The sequence below is a fragment of the Marmota flaviventris genome, chromosome 1 (genome assembly GCF_047511675.1).
Source record: "Marmota flaviventris isolate mMarFla1 chromosome 1, mMarFla1.hap1, whole genome shotgun sequence".
In the NCBI taxonomy this organism is placed as follows: domain Eukaryota; kingdom Metazoa; phylum Chordata; class Mammalia; order Rodentia; family Sciuridae; genus Marmota; species Marmota flaviventris.
In genome coordinates this window covers 163,006,342-163,026,928 of record NC_092498.1, presented here as the reverse complement: position 1 = coordinate 163,026,928, position 20,587 = coordinate 163,006,342, and the positions used below count along the sequence as shown (strand labels likewise).

The 20,587-nt window shown below is 39.0% G+C and overlaps 1 pseudogene; it reads right to left on the bottom strand.

Annotated features, from left to right (window-relative positions):
- The window catches only part of LOC139706392 (transcription factor JunD-like), a 56,925-nt pseudogene extending 36,612 nt beyond the window's left edge, over positions 1 to 20,313 (bottom strand).
- Positions 20,314 to 20,587: the final 274 nt, after the last annotated feature.

The following is a 20,587-nucleotide window of genomic DNA, read 5'->3' as shown; positions in this document are numbered from 1 at the left end:
TACAATTCAGACACATACTCTTACACAAATACATTGCCATTCATATTCATGATGTTTAACTTGGCTGCCTATTTAATTACTGAAAATGGCCATATCAAAATTTGCACGTGTGCATGGAAATAAAAGCTGACCACTTACATTTTAAAATTTTATTCAATATCATTTTTTATTTCTAGGTTTTTATATACTTAGTTGCAAGTCTACTTTAAGATTAAATACAATTTTGACCCAATATTGCTCTTTTGGAAAATGAATGATATTAGATTTGAAGCCTGAAAGATACAAATTATGTATCTTATGAATCTTGAGAGACATTTTTAACTTTTTGTCAAAAGTCAAGTTCTGATTAAAAATTGAGGAAAGGTAGAACTTGGATGGAAAATTATTTAAGACCTCAAAATGCCTACATAACTCATAACATTGAGGTAGATGCCATGATTATCCTACTAACTTCATTAAGTTCCATAGAAGCAAGGACTTGGCCTATTCACTCTGTACTCCACACCTAGTATAGTGACTAGCACACAGACATTGATCAAGCAAAGTGATTAAAGGACCCAAAGAAATTTTCAGACACAATTAAAAGTTTAAAAAACCCAGAAAAGTATCCCAGGCTGTGCATGGCAAAGCGTGGCTGAACCAAGACCTCAGTACCAACATGCAGAGTAGACTCAACTCTAAGACACCCTTAACACCAAAATGCAACGAGTAACCTCAGCTTAGCAACCATCAAGTGTGCAGGAGACAGTGGCTGGGTCAACCAACACCAGTGACCAGACAGCTGTCAGGTCTATGGTGAGCTGGGCTTCTTTTTCATAGTTTTAACTAATTTGTGCTTGATCATAAATTTTAATTCAATTCCAAAATCCCAAAGACAATTCTTCACAGAACTAGAAAAAGCAACCATGAAATTCATGTGGAAAAATAAAAGATGCAGAATAGCCAAAGCAATACTAAGCAAGAAGAGAGAAGTAAGACATATCATAATAGTATAGCTTAAACTGTACTACAGAGACATCATAACAAAAACAGCATTGTATCGTCATCAAAATAACACAGAGACCAGTGAATGGTACAGAATAGAAGACAGAGAAAACTCACAAAAAACAGTCATCTCAAACTAGAGCAAGGTGCCAAAAACATACATTTAAGAAAAAAAAAAAAAAAAAAAAGCCTATTCAACAAATGGTAAATGGTGCAGGGAAAATTGGAGAGCCACATAAAATAAAAAGTAAAGCCCTCTCTCTCTCGCTCTGCACAAAACTCAATTGAATATAGATCAAAACAGACACTAGAACAGAGATCCTGAGCCAAATAGAAGAAAAAGTAGGCCTAAATCTTCACTATGTCATCCTAAGATCTGACTTCCTTAAGGAGACTCCAACATTCCAAGAAGTAATTTCAAGAATCAATAAATAGGATAGATTCAAATTAAAAAGCTTCTTCTCAGCAAAGGAAACAATAATGTGAAAAGAGAGCCTAAAGAATAGGAGAAAATCTTCACCACATGCACCTCAGAGCATTATTCTCCAGGATATATGCAGAACTCAAAAAACATGACACCAAAACCACAAATAACCAAATCAATAAATGGGCTAAGGAACTAACAGACACTTCACAGAAGAAGCAACAAATACATGAAAAATGTTCAACATTTAGCCATTAGTAGAAAGCAAATCAAAACTTCTCCAAGATTTCATCCCACCCCAGTCACAAATATGGTTATCAAGAATACAATCATCAAGTAACAATAAATGTTGGCGAGGATGTGGGGAAAAGCTGCATGCACACATTGCTTCTGGGACTGCAAATTGGTGCAACCATTATGGAAAGCAGTATGGAGGTTCCTCAGAAAACGTGGAATGGAACCAACATCTGACACAGCTATCCCTTTCCTCATTTTATACACAAACGACTTAAAATCGACATATTACAATGACACAGCCACCTTATGTTTACAGCAGCTCAACTCATAATAGCTAAACTATGGAACTAACCTAGGTGCCTTTCAACAGATAAATGAATAAAGAAAATGTGGTGTGTATGAGTATAGATAATACATGTGTGTATGTGTGTGTGTGTGTGTATATATATATATATATATATATATACACACACACAAACACACACAATGCACACATACACACACATAAACAATTGTACACACATATATAGGATGGAATAAACTCAGCCTTAAAGAAGAATTAAATTATGACATTTGCTGGTAAATGGATGGAGCTTATCATGCTAAGTGATAAGCCAATCCCAGAAAATTTTCCCTGATATGCTTATGATAATCACAGTAAGGGCGGGGGGGGGGGGGTAGGGAAGAATAGAGTTGCTTTAGACTGCATAGAGAAGTGAAGAGAGGGAAAGGTGTACACTGGGTAGAATGGATAGTAGAATGAATCAGACATTTATTCCAAAGTACATATGCAAATACATGACTAGTGTGATGCTACATCCTGTACAACCAGAAGCATGAGAAATCATACTACACTTATGTATGATATACGTCAGAGTGCATTCTATTGTCCTGTAGAATTAGAACATTTTTTTAAAAAGAAGATTAAAGAAAACATACCAATTTGCAGAAAAAAATTATGACTACAATATCTGTCACCTGGAGACAATCATGGTAACTGAAGCTAAACCAGTTTTCAAAAAACAAAGGACAAATGTTTTCTCTGATATGTGGGAGCTAACCCACAATAGGAGTGGTGATGGGAACAGAAGTGCAGTGGATTATACAATGGGGAATGGAGGGAAAGGAGGGGGCATAAGCAAAGGAAAGACAGTGGAAAGACTCTAATGCAGCTTTCCCATGTATATACGTGGAAACAACACTGTGAATCCCACCACCATGTACATCCTAAGAATGTAATTCTAAATATATAAGGTGTCTTAACTATACAAATATTGATTATATAAAAATGAATTTTATGGGCCAGGATTGTGGCTCAGTGGTAGGGCACTTGCCTAGGCATGTGTGATGCACTGGGTTTAATTCTCAGTACTGAATTTGTTGAGAGCCAATCAGCTAGATGTTGCTGGGGCCGCTGTGAGCCAATCATCAAAAAAAATAAAATAAATGGTCCATTAACAACTTAAATAATTTTTAAAAAACGGATTTTATAATAAAAACAACCAATAAATAAAAATTAATAAAATGAAACATTTCCTAGGTTCCCTTAAACATTTTGATAGCACTGAAATCAACTTCAAATGAATGGAAAGAAAAAGGTCTTTTAACAGTAAGTTAGTCTCTCCCATTATTCTGTGAAATGATGACATAACTATTGGGACAGACTTTTCCCGCTTATGACCTCCAGAACTGTGAGAAATATTTTTCTATTATTTATGAATCTCATAATTTTCACTAGTAGAAATTAAAATTAACAAGTTTCAATATTTAGACGCTAATTACCTAACGTATAACAATACCTCGAAACCAGATTTTGAAGATGAGACTCCATGGCTTTAAGCTGGCAGGTAGGGGTCTGCGTGCGGGGTGGGGCGGCCTCCGCAGCAGAGAAGAGTCCTACCTACCTCCTTATGGCGGGCCATTCCATCCAGCGCTGCAGCAGACCCCAGGAGATCCTCAACCATGTCTTGTTTCTTTCAGCAGTCTTTTGGAAGTCGAAGAATCATCTCTGGGAACCAAACCAGAGTGAAACTTCCGTGGGCTCTCCGGCGCGGGGCTCTCCGGCGCGGGGCTCTCCGGCGCGGGGCTCTCCGGCGCGGGGCTCTCCGGCGCGGGGCTCTCCGGCGCGGGGCTCTCCGGCGCGGGGCTCTCCGGCGCGGGGCTCTCCGGCGCGGGGCTCTCCGGCGCGGGGCTCTCCGGCGCGGGGCTCTCCGAGACTCTCCGGCGCGGGGCTCTCCGAGACTCTCCGGCGCGGGACTCTCCGAGACTCTCCGGCGGGGGACTCTCCGGCGCGGGGCTCTCCGGCGCGGGACTCTCCGGCGCGGGACTCTTGGAGACTCTCCGGCGAAATCCAGGACACCAACCTCGAGGACCTCTGCTGCTTCTCCAAGTCTGAACAACCTCCAAGGGGTTTATATAGCCCTTGGTCCAATGCTATTGGTCCAAACTTATGCTAATTAGGACTTGAAAAAAGTACCAATGCTATTGGTCCAAACTTATGCTAATTAGGACTTGAAAAAAGTACCAATGCTATTGGTCCAAACTTATGCTAATTGGGTTGGACACATACTAACGCCATTGGTCAGTCTCTTTTTAATATTCATAGTAGATTCATTCATAGAAGCAGCCCCAAATTCCCACGCTGACAATGAATGAATGGGCTGGGAAGCAGCTCAATGGCAAAACTGCAAAGTGCTTGCCTCGCATTCCCAAAGCCTTGGGTTCCATCCCTGTTCCAAAAAGAAAAAGTAAAAACAAATTACAGATATATAAATGCCAGCAAAAAGGAAATAAACAAATTTTATCAATACATCTTATTCAAAATCTTATTCAAAAACATACCTGCTCTGCGTTCTGCAGATCTCTGTCAAGTGTCGCCTTACCCTTTACCTCTTCAAAACAATTTTTCCCAAAAGTTGAGAGTCATGGACCATGTCTTAGTCATCTCTCTTCTGCACCTATGCCAGAGGTGATATGGATGTGTGGGGTGGAATCGGGCTGAGGATCAAGGTCTCATTTGAAGCCAGCTTTTGAAGCATTGCTGGTGATATCACAAAATAGCTACTTGTTAAAATCCAGATGCATGCATGAACAAATGATATAGAACCAAAAAATAGCATGATTAAAGGTCAAGAAGAAGCAAATAGGGCTGGAGTTGTGACTCAGTGATAGAGCTCTTGTCTCGCACATGTGAGGCAGTGGCTTTGATCCTCAGTACTACCTATGAACAAATGAATAAAATAAAGGTCCAGAGACACCTGCCCCAGCTCAGGCCCTTCCCAGATGCACTGGAGCTGGGGCCCAGAGTAGCCCGGTTTCTTCCCACCACCAGCAGGATGCTCAGGCCCAGACCAGGACCACTTCACTCACCTGCAGACGCCTGCCAGAGCTCATATACGGTCCAGATCTGCCCCCACCAACCTGCGCAGGAGGCCACACACAGGGTAAGACTGCATCATTCCCTCAACTGGGAGACCTGCACCGAGCTCAGGTCCAGCCCAGAACCACTGGCTGACCCTCCCCAGAGCTGGGATTCTGGCCAGGACTGCCTCTGTCCACCGGCAGACCAAGTCAGGAGCTCAGATCCAGTCCAGAGCCACTGCAAGGACCTGTGCAGGAGATGGGGCCCAGGGTAGGCCGAGTCCATCCACTCATCGTGAGACTGGCGCCAGAGCTCAGGTTCTGCCCAGGCCTGCCTCCTCCATCCAGTAGCTCCCTCCAGACCTCAGGTTTGGACCAGGACAGACTGCCACCAACAGACACTCAATGGTGGCCAATCCTGGCCCATTTCAGCCTCGAGGACCTGAGTGGTAGCTGAAGCCCAGAGTAGGTCCCAGGCCTTCCCACCACCAGCAGACCCCTGCTGTAACTCAGGTTACAAAAATTTACAAAATTTCAAACCTCACAATATCAAGAGCTGGCAAAGATGTGGAACAAGAAGAACTCTCGTACACTGCTGTTGGGATCACAAAATTGGAGAGCCACTGTGGAAGACAGTTTGGTAGCTTCTTAAAATTACAATATGCACTTAATATTGTTCATTAATTGTATTTCTCAGTGTTATTTCAATGGAATTAAAAACTAAGTCTACACAAAACCCACATACAAATGTCCACAGCTTCTTCATTCATGATTGCCCAAAACAGGAAGCAGCTAAGAGACTTTAGTAGCTATTTACCTGTTATTAATGTAAACACTGTGATACATCCATACACTGGAGGGTCATTCAAAACTTAAAAAAAATGAAATTTACTATCAAACATAAAAATAATGTAGGCATCATTTATATTTGCCAGAAAGAATATATTGTCTGAAATGCCATATTTGTGACATTATGTAAAAGTCAAAACATTAAAAATGTTAAACATTGTCAAGAAATCAGGGAGAGTAGAAGATGCTAAAGAGGTGAAGAACAGGGACTTCTGGTGTGGTGAATATACTCTGTAAGACACCATCATGAAGAAAATTGACATTATTCTTTGTCAATGCTTTAAAAACTGTAAAATTAGTGTTTTAATAACTAATTAAACTATTCATTGCCATTAATAATTACTTAATACCAAAACTATTGGCAAAATATTTTGATTTTTTGCTTATATCAAATATTTCTCAGTCATATACAAAGAAAAAAGTAGTGAAAACTCTAAATAAGAGAAGGCGTATCGTATCAAGGTACTATGTGCTTCATTTTCCTGTAAATCTAAAACTTTTCTTAAAATAAAGTCTGTTCATTAAAACAATCAGAGAAGGTTTGCTGATTTTCCTTGCCTCAAACACGCACAGCCCTAGGACTGGTCCTCAACAATAAAACTTGTACTAAGAATAAATAATTTCCAACAACCTTATTTTTCTTTCTTTTTTTTCTATTTTTACAATTTTCATTATCTTTTTAGAGAACAGTGAACATAAGTCCTTAGTGAATAAACTAGTACCTTACATTCAAAAGATGCTTTTACATCAATAAAAAATGGTTATTTATCACTCTGCTACATAGGTGGTAATTCTTTGAATACTAAGGAAAAGATGTTCTAAACTTATTTTACTACACTCATATTCATGTGAAAATTATCTGAGAATTTTTAAGTCTACCTCACTTCCAATATGCTACCTATAAAATGAGAGTACTATCTTTTTCTTACTCAACAAATCTCTGATTGAAATAAATAAAGATAGTCCAAGTAAAGAGGTGTGCTGATACACATTAAAGGCCAGATAAATTGTGGGTGATATTACTGAGAAACACAGTCCAATTGATCTGATAAATAGTAGGCATTTGGTAATACTGAGAGCTCCATATTCTTTCTTCATTTTTTAATAAATTAACCCTTTTCAGGTAGATCTTGCATTTCTGAGCTTTGGTAGTTACTAACACTAACCTACCCCAAACAAATAACAGGGACTTTGAGTCATTTCTGTCCAGATCAAGTTCCATTACGCTCACAACAATATTTAGTAGAGTTGGACATAATCAGGGCCAGTCAGGACCTTCGCTTACATTCTCAGCTAAGGTTAACAGAAAAGAGGTTCTCATTTTGGTTCCTAGAATGGGAAAAAGAAAATCCTGCATGATTGGCAACCACAGTTCTTTTTTTTCACAGTTCTTAAACTACCTGCCCATGGCTAAGCTGGACTGTACAGTGGCTGAAGAAATTATCTTCAAGCACAGATTAGTTCATAATCACAATGTATATCTGCTATATATTCAACATGATGAGTGGGAGAGAATGAGAAGATGGACTATAATGGAAAGGGAGTAATTGGAAGGAAAACTGGCTCCCTCAGGAAGAAGTTGTTTAACCTGTCTTCATTCCCAAATGAAAAAAAAAATTAAAAGTCAAATGTCTTTTTTCCTTTCTCTCTTCTCTATTTTCTTCCTTCCTCATTTTATTGGTTATTTCCTTCTTATCTCTCACTTTCCACTCATTCGTCGATTTCTTTCTAAGAGAAGATGTCTCAGTTCACTCTTCATATTTACTTCTCACAAACTAGTCTTTTGGAAAATAAAGCTCTATGGGAGGCATATCCATTTATATTAGGTGTCATTACTCTGAATTGGTTTTAGTTGAAAAACCTGAAAAATATATTTTAAAAGTATACACACTCACATAAAACATTAGTTTTTTTGTTTGTTTGTTTGATTAATTTATTTTCTTATACAACAAGCCATACATGTCCAGGGTCTAATGAGAGGTCTTACATTGTTTTGCGAGGAACACAACCAAAACCAAACAACCAAAAAAAAAAAAAAAAAAAAAAAGACAACACCAATAAATACCAAATTATTTTCTATTACGTTACTGACTTTTCTGTAATAAGAGCAGTTTATAATAATTTAGAGAAAGGTATTTTATCTTTTTCTGAGAAGTATTCAAACTTTCAAAGGAATTTTCACTGATTTTTCACCCAAATATCAAAGGATGATTTTGTTCATTGAAAACTTTCAAGAAAAAAAATGCTCTTCAAAGACAATTTAAATTCTTTCAAAGAATGACAACAGACTTTGGGTGTTTGGGTAAAGTAAACATTTTCTACAGAAATTTTTGTAATTTTAAAAGAAAAAGGTAACCGGATCATCAGAGTACAGCTTTGCCCCAAATATCTGAATCCACACATTGATGTCAGGATGGTCAAATCTTGGAAAAAAATGAATTTTTTTTTTGAAGAAGACTATAAGCCCTTGGTATATATTTCTTTGTACCCATGAATCTTTCAGGAACTGTGAGACTATTCTGTAAGCAGAACCAGAGTTAATGAATATTGCAACATTATTCAAAGTGTAGCCATTTATCTGAGAAAACTTTTTGTTATTACTGAGTTTATTCATGGAAAATAGTCATTTTTTCTTCTCGGTTATAGATGTGTTAAAGACAGTTGAACAAGTTGAACTTGATAGTTCCTTCAACCACAGCCTGGTTTATTGGTTTCCCTTGAAATGAAGCATTTTATTGAATTTGTTACAAATATGTGTGTAAACTATTACCTTCTAGTCTGTACTCAGAAACAAGAAAACTGATGATCTATTTGCTTAACTTTGTTGCTTTCTACAAAACATCTCTAGGCTTCACATTTGGGTTTTCAGCAAAATTCAACATGATGTTCATGATAGAGCTCCTCTTATTTCCCTATTTCTTAACACTGCAATAGTATCTTATATCCTCCTACTCTACAAACACCTAAATGTCTTAGTGTAGTAATTATCTCAATACACACACATGAAAAATATTGATTCAACTTTTCATGGAACTTAGATTTTAATTCAGAAATGTTTTATAATCTTCATCCTGCTCTCATGCGGTCTTTGTCACTTCCCTTGACTGATATCCTTGTGTTTTGTTTATTTCAAAGTTTTTATATTTATTTCAGGAGAATTATGTGAAGTATGAATAACATTAAATTCAATTAGAAATAAATTTTATAATATTGGAGAATTAGAGTGTTAAAATATTTTATCTCATTATTTCATATTTCCATGTAGAGACTCTGATAGAAATTATAGCTAAAAGTGTTGTATGGATCAAAAATTTAAGATGTGGGCTAAAAAGATTGAGTAAAGTACCCAAGTTGATGTGATGACTGTGTTATTTAATGCAGTTTACCCAAGTGATAACAAAACATTGGATACACACACACACACACACATACACATTTTCACATACATGTTTAAAGAAAGGAGTCTTGGAGATGTCAGTCTTCTGGGGAAAACAAAAAATGTTCAAAAAATATTGTTATTTGAGGACTAACATTTGCTAAAGCAGGCTAATGTTAGAGTAGGCATTTCTCCTCTAAAGTATAAAGTCTTGAGTATATTACATTAATTCTCACAAGCCAGGGATTATCACAAGCCTAACAACTAAGAAAAACCCAGGATCAGAGGAATTCTCAGCCCAGTTCTACAAGAAGTTGAAAAAAGAATGAACACCAATTCTTCTAAAATTATTTTATGAAATAGAAAATAGAAAAGACCTTCTAACCTCATTCTATGAAACTGATATCAACCTGATGCAAAAACCAGACAAAGACACATCAAGGAAAGAACATTTCAGACCAGTATTCCTGATGAACAGAGATGTCACAATTCTCAATAAAATTATGGCAAACAGCATACAAAATCATATTAAAAAGATAGTACAACATGATCAGTGGGCTTTGTCCCAGAGATGCAGGGTTGGTTCAATACATGGAAATCAATAAACATATTTTTAATTAAATAGATGTAAAGACAAGAATCAAAAAATTATCTCAATAAATGCAGAAAAAAAAAAAAACATTTGACTAAATACATAGTCAAAACACTAGAAAACTATGTATAATAGGAATATATCTTAATACTATAAAAGCTATCTATGGTAAACACATGGACAATATTCTCCTCCTCCTCCTCCTCCTCCTCCTCCTCCTCCTCCTTCTTCTTTTTGGAGTAAGGAGACTTTACTGAAAACCGAAAACAGGGAACAAAGGTTTACAAACAGGAATGTGGACTCCTAGCAAAACAAAAACAAAGAACAAAAAGGGCAGGGAGGAGGGGTGTTGGAAGGACAAAAGTGGGTAGTGAGAACAGGGAAAAGGCTTAATATTTTTTTTTCTTTTTCCCATTTCTTAAAAAAAAAAAAAATCAAGGAAACACACAGGGACACACAACCATTTGTTCACGAATAGAAACATAAATGGGGCAGAATCTAACACTCTGTTCTTCTCTTTTCCAAAAGCAAAACAGAAAAAGAAAAGGCAGGCTGGAGGCTGTGCCCCATAGAGACCCCTTCTGCAGTGGTGTGTAGGAAGGGGCAACCTGCGGCTTTGTGCAACACCTGGCAGCAGCGCAGGGAAAAGAGGCAGGGGGCATGGAGGTCATGGACTCCACCCCCCTAAAGGAGCAGGGGGTCCAGCTTGTCAAGCCCAGGGCACCCATGGGGATCCCTGGGGACCGGGCCCTCTCCGAGTCCTGGGCACCCTCGGGGAGGTGGTCGCCAGGGTTGCACCCTCCCAAGTCCAGGGCGCTCACGCCATCTCCCTCCCCTTGTGAGCCCGCCCCTCAAGGAGGGGGGCCGCGCATGCACCCAGTGCTTGGGCTCTGTACAAAGGCACCTGGTGCTGGGGCAGCAGCTGGCAGTCACTGTTGATATGGCTGAAGACGTTCTGCTTGAGCTGCGCCACCTGCTCAGTCAGCAGGCTCCCGGTGGACTCCAGGTCGTGTTCTGGCTCTTGACCTCTTCACTTTCTCCTCCAGGGAGAGATGCTCCAGTTTGCCCTTGGGGCACTTGGAGGCTGCAATGCGGTTGAGCAGCCCATTGCGCTCAGCCTGGATGTGTTACTATGTGTCCATGTCGATGAGCGATATCCGCAGGCTCTCGCTGAAGCTTGGCAAGTCGGGCACCTTCTGTGGCTCATCCTTGAGCACAGCTAGGCATGGCAGCCCCAGTGCGCGGGCGGGGGCAGTGACGGGGAGAAGGGAATGGGATTGGAGGTGAAGGGGACATTTGCAGCACCCCTGGCCCCACCCCTGTAGCTGCTCAGGTTCCTGAAGACCGATGTCAGCTCGGGAGTGAGGGTGTGGCGCCTGATGCCTGACAGAGGGTCCTCTTGCAGAGGCTGCAGCAGCAGCAGCAGCAGTGGGGCTGCACACTCGCCAAGCTGGTGCTGCTTTTCCAAATCCTCCAGGGCCTTGACAAAGTCCTCGGTGAACTCCTGCTTCTCGTTGGCCAACACCTTGGGGTAGAGGAACTGTGTGCTCCTCGGTGTAGTGGTAACCAGCCCATTGGTCTGGATGATGAGGCACTGGAGCTCAGGAGAGGGGAGCTTCAGCAGCCTCAGGTAGGGCTGGAGAGCAGGCTGTCAGGGGGCACCTGTTGTGTGTGCAGTTTGCAGATGGGGGGCCAGAGTTGGCTCTGCTGGCACCTGTTCCGTCAGGCTCAGCTTCAGGGCATCATTCTTCACCACGCTGCCTGCCGCCCATGTTGGCGCCTCAGGGACAAATGGGCCTGGGACACAAAGTTGCTGCCACTGCCACTAATGCTATTGCCCAGGCTTCTCAGTGCCTCATCACCATAGAAAAGTGTTTCCACCCTCTGCTGCACCGAAGGCTGGCTCCGCTGGGGGAGGCTGGCCAGGGCCTTTGTCCTGGGGTCTCCCACCCCCTCCCCTGCCCAGTCAGTCCTGGGCCCACCCTGCCAGTGGGCTCTGTGCCTGGCCCTTCTGTGGGGGCTCCTCACAAACATTATTATTAAGGGAGAAAAAATTAAAGCATTACCTCTAAAATTGAAAAAAAAAAGCAAAAAGATGCCTTTTTTGCCATTTTATTCAACATCATCCTTGAAGCTCTATCCAAAACAATTAGAAGAAAGAATTAAAGATAATGAATAGAAAAATAGGAAATCAAACTATCACTATTTGCTAATGACATGCTTCTATATTTAGAAAATCCAAAAAATTTCACCTGAAAACTTTCTTGACTAATAAATTTAGTAAAATAGTATAACATGAAATAAACACTCAGAAACCAAATGAATTTTTATAATGAAGTGTTCAAGTCTGTAAACAAGTCTGGATGGCACCTGGCATTTTGCCAGAGAAATTCTAGAGTCTGTAAACAAGTCTGGATGGCGCCTGGCAAAATGCCACAGGAAGTGGTTTGTGAAGTAACAAAAGCAAGCCATTAAGTGTGGAGATTCCTTATTGGTTGACTGCTGTATCTAGTTTATGCTAATAAGATAAGCTGTGTGGAATGTATAAATACCGCTCCTGTCCTACAGTAAACAGCTCCCAGTCACCACCCCCCCACCCCCCGCTAGTTTGCTGCAGCCGGACTGCAGCAATGAAGCAATGAATCCAATGTAAAAACAAATTAGGAAAACCACCCCATTAACAATGGCCTCAAAAAGAAAAAGAAAGAATAAAATAAAATACTTGGGAATCAAACTAAAAAAAAGGTAAAATACCTCTACAATGAATACCACAGAACACTAAAGATAGAAATTGAAGATCTGAGAAAATGTAAAGATGTTACATACTCTTGTATAGGCAGAATGATCATAGTCAAAATGGTGATACTAACAAAATAGTTATAGAGATTCAATGCAATTCCTTTTAATCTCCCAATGACATTCTTCATAAAACTATAAAAAGCAATCATGAAATTCATTTGAAAAAATAGGAGAGCCACAATAGCCAAAGCAATTCTCAACAAAATGAGTGAATCAGTAGGCATCACGATACTAGACCTTAAACTATACTACAGAGACATAGTAAAAAAAGAAGAAAAAAAGTGCCAAAAGTCATATAGACCAATCCATACTAGACAAAGGTGAAAAAAACATAAATTGGAGAAAAGAAAGCCTCTTCAACAGTTGGTGCTGGGAAAACTGGAAATCCATATGTAGAAAGATGAAATTAAACTTCTATATCTCACTGTGCTCAAAAATCAACTCAAAGTAGATAAAAGATTTAGACATGAGAATGGAGACCCTAACAAAAAAAATTGTCCACATCCTTATCCTGTTAGCTTAGGACCTGACTTCTTGAACAAGACTCCTAAAACACAAACAGTAAAATTAGGAATCAAAAAATGGGATGGATTCAAACTAAGAAGCTTATTCTCTGCAAAGGAATCAATCTATAACATGAAGAGAGAGCCTACAGAATGGGAGAATAAATCCTTAGCACAAACACATCAAATAGAGCAGAAATCTCCAAGATATATAAAGAACTCAACAAACTTATTGCCAAAAAAAAGAGACATAACCCATCAACAAATGGATGAAGGAACTGAAAAGACACCTCACAAAAGAAGAAATACAATTGATCAACAAACACATAAAAAAGACCATCATCTTTAGCAATTAGAAAAATGCAAATCAAAGCTATTTCAATATTTTATTTCACTGCAGTCACAATGGCAATTATCAAGAATACAAGCAATAATATTGTTCATGAGAATGTGGGAGGCAAAGGTACACTCATACATTGCTTGTGCCATATCAATGTACAATAGGTCAATTCACAATAGCTAAGCTACGGAACCAACCTAGGTATCCTTCAACATATGAATGAATAAATAAAATGTTATATATAATATAAATAATATAACATTTATATATAATATAAATATAATATATATAAATTATATATATATATATATACATACACACACACACACACACACAAACATACAGCCACACACAGATATATATATCTGTGTGTGGCTGTATGTGTGTGTGTGTGTGTGTGTGTGTGTGTGTGTGTATGGAATATTACTCAACCCTAGAGATAATAAAATTATGCCACTTGCTGGCATATGTAACTTGAGAATACCATGCTAAGCTAAATAAACCAATAGCAAAATTTCAAAGGCTTAATATTTTATCTGATGTGCAGATGCTAATTCACAATGGAAGGCACTAGGGAAGAATAAATACACTTTGATTTATAGAGAGGTTAGTAAGGGAGGGAAAGAGGTATGCGGTTTTGAAGGATCATGAAATGGATCAGATATTATTACCCTGCATGCTTATACAATTACATGACTGGTGTAATTCTGCATCATGTACAAAAGAAAAAATGTGAAGTTATACTCCATTTATGTATGCTGTGTCAATGCATTATACTGTTATGTATAGCTAATTTTAACAAATTCCAAAAAGATAGAATCAAATAAATTACAAAATACAAGAATTAAAACACTGTTTTACTGAAATAGAAAGCAACATATAGACCAATGCACAGAAAAGAGAACAAGGATAAGCCCAGACATTCACTGCACAATCATCTTTGAGAATGGGGCCAATAATACAGAATGGATAAAGGATAGTTAGTCTCTTTAACAGAAGGTGCTGAGGACACTCAATATCTGCACAGGGAAGAAAGAAAACAAAAATTTATCTTACATCATATCAAACATCAACTCAAAGAGGAGAAAATGTAACACTGAGAGGTGAACCTGTATAATTCCTGGAAGAGAGTACTGGGGTCCCATTTACCAATCTCTTCCCATCCTACTAAGGTGACAAATATGATCACTACACAGTGTTATATGTATTAAAATATCATGCTATACAACACAAGCAGATGAAGTTGCTATTTTTTAATCTAAAATAAAAAAAAAGAAAGAAGAGCATAAGTTTGTGAGCAAAACATACAAAGAAAACACAGAAGAAACACTTTACAAGATTGCTCTAGGTAATGGTCCTTTGGCTATGACAATAAAACGACAGGGAAGAGAAGTATAATTCCATTAAACCAAAAGCTTCTGCACAGCACAGTAAAGCATGAACAGCAAAGAGATTCAACTGTTGGAATGAGAGAAATGACTGACACATCACCTGAGAAGAGTATAAAATCTGAAACACAAAATATCCCTATGAAAAACCATTAAGTGAGCTGGGTACAGTGGGACATACCTTGAATATCAGTGATTTGAGAAGCTGACATGGGAGGAACACAAGTTAAAAACCAGCCTCATCACGTTAGCCAGTCCCTAAGCAACTGAGTGAGACCCTGACTCTAAATTAAAATAAATAAATAAATAAATAAAACTCTGGGGAAGTGACTCAGTAATTAAGTGCTGTGGGTTCAATCTCTAGTTGCAATATATAAATATAAACAGAGAGTAGCATGCTGTTTGCAAAGAAATGTGGTTAGGGTAAAATGTGGTGCTGCTCTTCGATGGATATAAAATTTTAATTGCATAAGATAAACAACTTCTAGATATTTGCAGCATAATTCTGTAGTTACACTTTACAATAGTATAATGCTCACTTACATGTTTACAGAGTACATATATCCTGCTTAGTGTTCTTACTATTGTGCAAGGGAGGAAGGGAGGATACAAGGGACTGAGGGAGGGAAAGATGATGAAGAGCGTGTCGAAGCCAGAAGGCAGGGAAAGGAGGACTAGCCCCATGATGCTCTTCCTACACAGTCAGGATTCCTGCTCAAAGTGGACCTGTTCTTGATTGAATATTCGCTGTTGCTATCATAATTTTTATTGATTTTATCTTACTACTTATTTTTCAAAAGTAAATTCCAAGAAGGCAATGGACCACAGGTATAAACACAGCACATAAATGTAACCTGCAGGTATAGTGCTTTTGGACACCTCATAAACATTGAATTTTCATTCCCATTATCACAAATTCCAGTGGGCCACGGAAATATGGGAGCTAAGAGAGAGTTGGGTACAAAGTGACCATGTCCTATCCACAAGTATAAAAAAAAAGGGATCATGATGAAACCCAGGTAGGACACACATTAATGTCGAACCAGAATTAGATTCAAATATAGAAAGAAGACAGCTTTGTCACTCAAGGTATTTCACTGTGTTAACCCAACTTTCCAGCTGAGGATGTGAAGGGATAGGGAAAGCAGGGTAATCCACAGTCACTTTTCTCCCAGCTCTTTCAAACTCATTAACAAACCAGCTGGAGAAACTGTTCACAGTTATCAAGGTGTAATAAATGCAATTGCACTGGTTCTGTGTAACATATTCACTGCTTTGGTATTAATGAACACAACATGGATGTGTAAGCTCTCCAATGTGACTTTCTCATAAGTTTGCATTTAGAATTGATATGGCATACAAAAAGATGAATGTTAAAAGTCTTGCTAATAATTTAAAATTCTGTAGTAAGAATGACAATTAAAAGACAAATTGTACAATGACATGTGAAGAGATCACAGAAGAAAGAAATAGATTTCTGTGGCATGATGTCAATGGTAGAGGTCACCTGCTTTTAGACAGGGAGTCTAAGTTTTCATTTTGCATTGGTCCTGACAAATCACACAAGTTGCCCTAAAAATACCAGTAAAAAGGTGTATATTTCCCTGGAGAAAGTGGTGATTCTAGCATCATGAAAGATAAATTTTTTTTTAAAAATGAGCCTTAACATATGAAGGAGGAAGAGAATGAAGAGTAGGAGGAGAGTCTCTCAAGGTTTCCCACATGTGAATTCCTGATAAATGACATAAGAACTAAAGTAAAAATCCTGAAAGAGTGAAAGCTGGAAAATATGAACAATAAAAAAAAAAAAAAAAAAAAAACTTTAATATTAAATTATAAGTGAAAGCAACAAATAAATGTATATTTACTGAGAAATATTGACTACATTGATAAAAATGATGGGAAAAAAATCTTTCATATACAAGATTTCAAAACAATACAGGAGAATAGCATCCCATCCTGCATGTGGAGCTTAGTATCTTTGTCATTTTATGGGTGGGCAGATTCAGTGACTTGATTGCAACAAATAGTGAAAGAATAAGGAAAATATTACAGGCCCAAAGGATGAACTTGGCACAAACTACCTTGACAGTGGATGGACTGTAGCACTTCAAATATTTCAGTGACCATCAGATAACCTCATCATACTGTGACAACAAGGCACTTCAAAACCATACGATTTCTTCCAAAATTATTTAATCCGTTATCTTTATAGGTGACTAACAATGACCATTTTCACAAGCAGGAAACAAACCATAAGGATACTCTCTCCCTCAGTGTTGAGTGCCTACCTTTCAGTGATCAAATAGAATAATTAGTTTTAATTAACAAATATTTACTGCACATGTTAATGGAGTTGAGCATAATATTTCCAAATGCATGGTACACAGTGATCATATCTAATTATCTATCTTCTACTTTCATTGATTGCCCTGCCCCAGCACCCTTCCTACTCTCCAGAAATTACTATTGGGCTTCCATATTACTTCTAAAAAATCAACTCTAAGGTGTAGGTGATAAACATGGTAATAGAAAAAAGATTTCTGCAGTCACAAACAAACATTTGCAGGAATGAACTCTCCCCACATCTCTGAGAACATAAATGTAAACACCTGGTTGAGTCTCCCTTTATCTCGTTGTAAACAACCAGAAAAATGACCTCCAGCTATTGCCTTCACTATGCTGACCTTATTTTTTCCATAAATCTTCAATTTGGCTTCAATTCCCACCACCTGAGGACAGAGGTTCCACTGAGATTATCAGAAACCCCTATGGCACCAAAACTCAAAGTCCCTCCTTTGTCACCCTGTGGCTCACTTTTTAGTGTTTTTTAGAACAAGAGGTTCTGCCTTTCTTTTTAAAATCACCTCTTCCAGAAATTCATGTCATTACATTTTCCTGGTTTTCTATCTCCTTAACTGAATGCCCACACTCTGTCTTCTTCATATTATTTCCTTCTCCGTGGCTAAATATAGGTGTGTTCCCAGCTCAGAGAAATGCTTCCTGTACTTATATAACTTCACCCAAACCTGAGTCATGCTCAGTCTCATTGCAGTATTTTTCACATTCCCCTGCCTTCCAAATATTCATTTTCTTCCTAGTCCTCTCCTCTCACCTTATGTGGATATCAAGGAGAAATCACAAACATCAACACAAAAGCCTTCTTCAAGACTAACACACTTTTTTCCTGCCTCATGTGGTTTTTCTGCTCCATACAGGAATGCTTTTGTCAAAAAGCTCTGAATATTCACTTAGGCCTACAGATGCCCAATGAACAACTACAAGTGAGATAACACTTGGCATCTCTGAGATATATTTATTCTATTTAATGGCTTTTAATAATCACAGCATAGAAAATAGAAAGAAATACCTGCAATATTAGTAAGGACTCCTGAAACATTCCAGGCACAACAGGTGTAGAAAGAGGCCATGACTGAATTGAAATCCTTATCCCACTTCTGAATAAATTTTGAAAAAAATATATGTGTGTGTGTGTGTGTGTATATATATATATATATATATATATATATATATATATATATATATATACATATTCTCACACACACATATACACTGGGTAGTTAGTGTAATACTCCCTTTCATAGCTGGATGATTAATTTCATACATACAATTAATGAAGATTTGTACATAAAAAATAAAAAGGTGCTTGTAAAGCAAGTACTGAAGAGTTTTCTAAAGTATTTCTTAACCAAGCCAGCCAATAAGTAGGCAGATACTCTGGTGGAAGATAGAAAAAATGTCAAAAGTACAGTTCTGATACCATCTAGCGTCTAATTAGGACTTAGCACTTCTAACAATGGGAAAGTACCCACATTAAGCAGAGCAGTAAGTACAAGTAGGGATGAGACAGGAATTCTTGAAACCTAAAAGAGGGGTGAGGAGATGCAACTGGAGAAGCAAGCAAGGAAGGGATCTTTAAGGAGACCTTTATCTCACAGCTAGGAAAGGATTGGGGCAGCTAAATGATATGGAGAAGGGTGTGTTTTAGAATAATTGAGAAGGTAAAACATTGCCATGGATGGTAACATTAGATCAGATGCCTAAAGGGGGTCAGTACTTCATGTCTCTTTAGTGCCTGAATTCTTGGGTCAGTCCAGGGGAATGGTAGCCCCCATGAAAATAAGAGCAGAGATTCCTTGCTGTTTTGTTCATGTCTGTGTCCTCTCTGCCTAGGACAGAGCCTGGTACTATAGTTTTTTTTTTTTTTTTTTTTTTTTTTTTTGTTTGTTTGTTTGTTTTTAATGCAAGGAGTTATGTTTCCATATATAAAATTAATGAAGGCTATGGTTTTGCCTAGAGGTAGAGTGGTGTTCTATTATGCATGAGGCATTGGGTTCAAGCCTCACCATAACATAAAAATAAAATAAATGTATTGGGTCTACCTACAACTAAAAAATGAATGTTTTAAAAAAATACTAAATGATAATACTGTCAAAATAGATCCCCTGCCCCATCCATTGCAAATTGCCTTTTAGAGAATCATGAAGCTGGAACTTGGCCTTACACCAGCCTGAGAGTCAGATGTCACTTTGTGTCCCACTTTACAGACTTAGGGAGTGTCCCAAAGTAGCACCTGGAAAGAGCCAAGGCCTCTTCCCTCATCAATGCTTTTTTTATTGCCCAGGTGCTATGAAACCCCTGCCTGTGAGTGAGTAAGTGAAGGGGACTGTGCGATCCAGAAACAGACTCCAGCAAGTGATGGCTGCATCACAGGCTTACCCTCTCTGGACTTCAGGGTCTCAATATGTAAACAGCAGGCACCAAGAGAAGTCTCTGTGAACACACAGGAAAAAAAAAATTATTGTTCCCCAAAAACAAAGTGTCTCAGGTGATATCCCAAGGACCCCTTCAAGAAACCCCATGGTACCCAACCAACCTGTAAATATAGAAAGTGCACAGCATCCAATGAGTGGGAGGAAGAAAGAAAGGCTGTGCCATGGCATCTTCAGCCTCCCTCCATTGCCTCAGTGGGTAAGAGGGGAAACTGAGGCCCCCAATGGAGCAGACATTGAGGTCACATTACTATCTCAGAGGCCAAAGACCCTGCTTCCCCTCTGGGTCCACAGTGAATCCTGACAGAATTACCGGATGGATGCCTCTCCTGACTCCATTTGCCTCCTGTGGATGCACCCACCATGCCCTCTGCTCCTGCATTACTGTGCCTCCTGGTTCCTAGGCTGTGCTCACCTAAGGGGTCCTGGGTGGGGTGCTGCCTCCCACGTGCTTCCCCTGTCTTCTCCCCGCTCACTGTTCTTAGGAGTTGGGCTCCATTCACTCAGCCTGACTCTGCCTCACCAGCTCTGCCCACAAGGTCCTCTCCACTTTTTTCATAGGCGCCACCCAGCATCTGGCCTCTTACCTGCATTGTTCTGAGAGCCATGCCCACTCCACCAATTTGATCCTCTGCATTCTGTCCACATGACTCATCCTCCGATGACATATTTAACACTCTGGGATTGCAGGTTTTTCCCTCTAGCCCTGGAACCTTTGAAGTCTGGCTTGGCCCAATTCCACCACCATCCACTAGCATACAAAATGGCTCTGCTCTTCTTCATTAGCCATGGTTTTCCACCAAGTTCACTCCTACACCAGCCTCACTGTCACCTGGCCTCTCCACTGCTCCTTGAAAACTCCATCTGAAATTAATGAAAGAGATCTTGCTGAGATATCCATGGTTGTGACACCACTGAGTCTAAGGGACAATTACCTTTGGG